The following is a 6,426-nucleotide window of genomic DNA, read 5'->3' on the forward strand; positions in this document are numbered from 1 at the left end:
CACATAAAATATAGGAATACAATAAAATTCACGTTAAACACTTCCGCATATGTTCCTCCAACCCTTTATACAATTGCTGTCATATATTTTACTTCTACTTATGTTATAAAACACACAATACATTTTTCTTGCCTTAATAGATTTAACAAGTTACAAAAAATTGTTTATTTTCCAACATATTTACCACTATAGTACTCTTCAATTATTCTTGTAAACCCAGGTTTATATTTGCTCATTTAACTTTAACATGAAAAACTCATTTTAACATTTCCAATCAAATTCTCTCAGTTTGGAGACTAATTTACCCATTTTTTTATTTCCTTTTTATTTTTGAGAGTATTTTGGCAAAATATAGAATTCTGGGAGAGCAATTGTTTTCTTGAACACTTTAAAAATATTGTTCCACTGTCTGATGGCATCTATGGTTTCAAATGAGAAGTCAGCACACATTCATGTAAATGTTTCCCACCATGGACTATATAGGATTTCTCTAATTGCTTTTAGGATTTTACTCTTTAGTTTTGATTTTAAGCAGTTTGACCAAGATGAGCCTAGATGTAGTCCTCTTTGGTTTATCTTGGTCAGGGTTCAGTGTGATTCTTGGGAATGTGAGCTGACATTATCATCAATTTGGAAACATTTTCAACAATTATTCCTTCAAATATTCCTTATATCTCATTCTTTCATCTCCTTCTGAGAGTCAAATCATGTGACTGTTAGATAATTTTATATAATATTATTCCACAAAGTCTCAGACACTGTGTTCTGTTTTCTTCATTCTTTTTGCTTTGTGTGTCAGTTTGAGTCATTTCTATTAAACAGACCTATAATTCACTGATTCTTTCTTCTATTATGCTCTGTGATGTCCATCTAATAAGTGTTTTTGAACTTTTACTGTGAAATAATTATAAACTCACAGGGAATAAAAAAAGCAGTACAAAGAAGTCCCATATGCCCTTCCTCCAGTTTCCCATAATGGTAACATCTTACATAATTATAGAACAATATCAAAGCCAAAAGTCTGCCATTGGTACAATGTGTATATATAATTCTACATCACTTTACCACATGTGTAGATTCACACAACCACCTCTGCAATCAAAGAACAGAACCAATCAATCATGATGAAGATCTCCCTCATGTAATCCTTATGCACTCAAACTCTCCCTCTTCCCCCAATATCCCTAACCCCTGGCAACCACTGTGATATAGTTTGGCTCTGTGTCCCCACCCAAAGCTCACCCTGAATCTTAATAATCCCCACATGTCAAGGGTGGGACCAGGTGGAGATAACTGAATCATGGGGGCGGTTTCCCTCATGCTGTTTTCACAATAGTAAGTTCTTACAAGATCTGATAGTTTTTTATAAGGGGCTTCCCCCTCCACTCGGAACTCATTTTCTCCTCCTGCCATGTGAAGAAGTGCCATCTGCCATGATTGTAAGTTTCCTGAGGCCTCCCCAGCCATGTGGAACTGTGAGTCAATTAAATCTCTTTTCCCTATAAATTACCTAGTCTTGGGTATTTCTTCATAGCAGCATAAGAATGGACTAATACACACTGATCTGTTTTCTCACACTGTCATTTCAAGAATGGTATATTAATAGGACATTTCACTCATCTAATGCCCTTGAAAGCCATCCAAGTTGTTGGGTATCAATAGTTCATTTCACTTTACTAAGCAGTATTCCATTCTAAGGATGTAACACCGTTTGTTTAATCATTCACAAACTGAGTGACATTCTAGTGTTTCCAGTTTCAGTTTATTACAAATAAAGCAAGTATGAATAGTCATATATAGATATTTGCATGAACATAAGATTTCATACCTCTGAAAAAAAGCTCAAAGTGAATATGTAATATGTATATTCATATGGATATGTAATACGGAGTTAAAATATGGTAAGTGAATGTTTAGTTTACCAAATGGCCAAAATGTTTCCAGAGTAGTTGTATGATTTTACACTCCCATCAGCAACGTACAGAGCTAGTTTTTCAGCATCCTTACAGCACTTGGTACTGCCACTATTATATTGTTTTAATAGGTGTATAGTTCCAGAATTAGTTTGCTTTTCTTTAACAGATAACAATGACAAATACATTCTCATGTACGCATCTGCTATTCATATAGCCTCTTTGGTAAAATGTTTCTCATGTCTTCTGCCCATTTTCTAATTGAATGTTTTTTTTGCGTTGAGGTTTGAGACATACTCCAGATATGAGTCCTTTGTCAGATATGTAGCTTGTAAATATTTTATCCATGTGTCTAGCTTGTCTTTTCATCATTTTAACAGGGTCTTTGGTGGAGCAAATGTTTTTAATTTTGATGAAGTCCAATTTATTAACTTTTTTTCTTTTATAGATGACGCTCTTGGTGTTAAGTCTAAAATCTCTTTAAGTCACGGTCACCAAGAGTTTCTCCTCCGAACCTTCAGGATAATATATACTAAAGACTCGATAACCTTATTCTCCTCCACAGAGCACTGAGTTATGTTCTGGCAAGTAGCGTCTGGCCAGTCACCTCAATCCTGTGAAGGCCTCTTTTTGCTTTTGTTAGTACCAGTCTTTTCTTGTTTTTCCTTTAGCCCTAGTATGTAGCCCTTAGTCCCGGCACATGATTCTTAGTCCTAAGGTGTGGCATGGCCCTTCTCACACTTCAATGGAAAGTTCAAGGTGTTTACCAAGCCCCTCTTAACTTGGTGAGACTTCACCTCCAAACTCTATCTCCCTAGCTCAAGCAACTGCTGGAATTTCTGCTCAACTCTTTAACCTCCCAGCGGCCGCTTTCTGCTGGCTTCCACAGGGTGTCATTCAGCACATGCACAACTTCAAAGTTAGCCAATGACTGTAGAGGAACTTGTACACATATTTTGTGACTCTGCTCTCACTATGATTTTTCCCTACTCATTCTCCACCACTCTTTCCCAGCAGGGCCAAATTCCAACCTCAGTTCCTTGCCCCAGGAAGAAGTCACTTCCTGCCTAAACTCTATTTCCTTTGTGTGAACTTAGCGTATCTGCAGGATAAACCAGTTAAACGTACAGCTCAGCCAGGTCACTTCCCTTTTTCAAGTAGTGTGTTGCCTCCAGTTTCTACCTACTTTTGTTTTTATATTCCATCCAGATCTTTTATTATTATTATTATTATTATTATTATTATTATTATTATTGGCAAGAGGGTAAGCCCAATACAGCTCCTCGACCATTACTAGAACCAGGAGCCTGGGTGTGGTTGTTATGTTAATTTCCAGTTTGGGAGAAGTACAAATTCACACCCCAAAACATGACTAAAATTGAAAACAAAAAACAGCAGTTGAAAATTTATATGGAAGACTTTTTTTCCCTCTTTCTAGAGCTGAAGATAAAAATCAACAAACTTTGGCTGGGCACCGTGGCTCATGCCTGTAATCCCAGCACTTTGGAAGGCCAAGGCGGGTGGATCACAAGGTCAGGAGTTTAAGACCAGCCTGGCCAAGACGGTGAAACCCCGTCTCTACTAAAAATACAAAAATTAGATGGGTGTGGTGGTAGGTGCCTGTAATCTCAGCTACTCGGGAGGCTGAAGCAGAGAATTGCTTGAACCCAGGAGGCAGAGGTTGCAGTGAGATAAGATTGCACCACAGCACTCCAGACTGAGTGACAGGGTGAGACTCAGTCTTAAATAAATAAATAAATAAACAAACTTCTTTGTTATCTCTCTGTGTAGGTGAGTTGTCTTTTTTTTTTTTTTTTCAAATTCCCCATTTTACTAAAAGGATAGCTCTTCAAGGCTCTTAGCTCCACCTAACTGCTTTAGGCAAACCTCAGACCTCATCTTCTATTATTAAATTATATCAAACCTCAAAACTATTATACAGCAGCAATAACTACCATCTCATCTTGTCCCAGGCAGCCTTAAAGTGTTACCATTTCAGGATTTTACTTGCCCCCATTTCTGACTTTTGAAAATTTCCCTCACTTTCTTGCTCATTCACATGTGTATTCCAAAGTCTTTTTGTTACATTTTACCTTGCATTTTTAGGTTTGTTTGTTTTGTGTTTTTTGTTTTTGAGATGCAGTTTCGCTCTGTCACCAAGGCTGGAGTGAAGTGTTGTGATCTTGGCTCACCGCAACCTCTGCCTCCCAGGTTCAAGCAATTCTCCTGTCTCAGCCTCCTGTGTAGCTGGGACTACAGGCACATGCCACCACGCCCAGCTAATTTTTGTATTTTTAATAGAGACAAGATTTCACCATATTGGTCAGGCTGGTCTCAAACTCCTGACCTCAGTTGATCTACTCGTCTCAGCCTCCCAAAGTGCTGGGATTACAGGTGTGAGCCACTGAGCCCACCCTCTATGTTTGTTTTTGTGTTTTTTTTTCTTTTGATGTGGAAGGATCACACACAATTTGCAAGATTATTTCAATAGCTAAATTGCCATAATTAGAAGACCACATGTTATGTTTATAATTAGAATATTTACAAAATCATAATAAATGCTACATGGAAAAACTATAGGGAAAAATAAGTCCATATATATGTATATATAATTCATACATCTCAGAAAGTGCAACAAGTGCTGTTTGTTCTTAAAAAAGATTATAAATTGAAAATGATGACTATAGAAAATAAGAACAATGACAGAACTGACACTGTGTAGTTGTTCTAGAAATGAAAAGCAATACTACTCAAGCCAGGAGACAGAGAAGAGGAAGTGGTGCAATTGTGCATCTTAATATGGAGTAAGAGCCCAAAGTGGAGCACACAGTCGCACGGCCTTCGGAATGGAGTCATCAGACGCTATGTTTAGAGTTTCCAAAAGCACACAATTTTCAGAAAGAACTAAGTAAAATAATGCTTCAAATCACCATATATCCACTTTTAACATAAAATTCAATTCTATAACCAATTCAGTAGAAAGCTAAAGAACACAGTGCCAATATTCTTAAGCCAATAATTCTTATGATATTTCACTCTTTTAAAGAACTAAATCATAAAATGTGATTATCCCACAAAAAAACATGAGGACATAGAATGTAAAATAAATTTCTCAAATTAAATTAGAGGCCAGCATTATTCTAAGGAAGTAACTCAGGAATAGAAATCCAAATATCTTATGTTCCCAATTATAAGTGGGAGCTAAGCTATGGGTATGCAAAGGCATACAGAGTGGTATAATGGACACTAGAGACTCACAAGTGAGGGAGGGGAGATGGAATAAAAAAACTACATATTGAGCACAATCTACACTACTCGGGTGACCAGTGCACTAAAATCTCAGACTTCACTGTTATACAGCTCATCCGTGTAATCAAAAACCACTTGTACTCCAAAAGCTATTGAAATAAAAAATATACATTAAAATATATTAATTAATTAATTAATTAGAGGTCAGGTGCAGTGGCTCATGCCTGTAATCCCAGCACTTTGGAAGGCTGAGGCAGGTGGATTGCTTGTCACCAGAAGTTAGAGACCAGCCTGGGAAATAATACAAGACACCATCTCTACTAAAAGTAAAAATTAAAAGATTAGCTACTCATGGTGGCATGTACCTGGAGTCCCAGCTACTAGGGAGGCTGAGGTGGGAGGGTCAGTTGAGCCCAGGAGTGTGAAGTTGCAGTGAGCCATGATCATGCTACTGCACTCTGGGCAACAGAGCAAGACCCTACCTCAAAAAACAAAAATTAAATTAGATTAATTTCAAAAACAATCATGGTGATAGTGAATTAATCATCTGTTGAGGCCAGGTATGATGGCTCATGCCTGTAATCCCAACACTTTGGGAGTCTGAGATGGATGGATCACTTGAACCTGGGAGTTTTAAGACCAGCCTGGCACCTGGTACACAGTAAGCATTCAATAAAGCTTGGCTAAAATGATTTTTTTAAAACTAAAAAGACCAGCCTGGGCCACATAGGAAGACTACATCTCTACAAAAAAAACAAACAAAAACAGCTGGGCATGGTGGCACACACCTGTAGTACTAGCTACTTAGGAGGCTGAGGTGGGAAGATGGCTTAAGCCCAAGTAGCGAGCTATGATTGTGCCATTGTAGTCCAGCCTGAACAACACAATGAGACTCCATCTCAAAAATAAAAATATTAATAATCTGTTGAAAATAAAGAGAAAATAAAGAGAAAATGCAATGGCGATTAATGACAATATAATGATTAACATTTCCTGAACTAAAATTGTATGTTTTATTTTAGAAAAATGTTAAAACAGCAGTTATAATCTACATGATTTTTAATATTATGTTCTTACTGCATACATCACATGAAAGGTAAAGTGGCACTGCAAAGGAAAAGATGTACCTTTACAATGGAGCTCTCTGGCAGCACCACTTTAATCAAATGGTCAAAGTAGGCACAACTAATAAAACCTGACACTGCATGCCTCCTGATGAATTGAAATATGAAGTACCCAATATCACCTATGATACGTTCTTACC

Source organism: Symphalangus syndactylus, chromosome 22 (genome assembly GCF_028878055.3).
Source record: "Symphalangus syndactylus isolate Jambi chromosome 22, NHGRI_mSymSyn1-v2.1_pri, whole genome shotgun sequence".
NCBI classification, from domain to species: Eukaryota; Metazoa; Chordata; class Mammalia; order Primates; family Hylobatidae; genus Symphalangus; species Symphalangus syndactylus.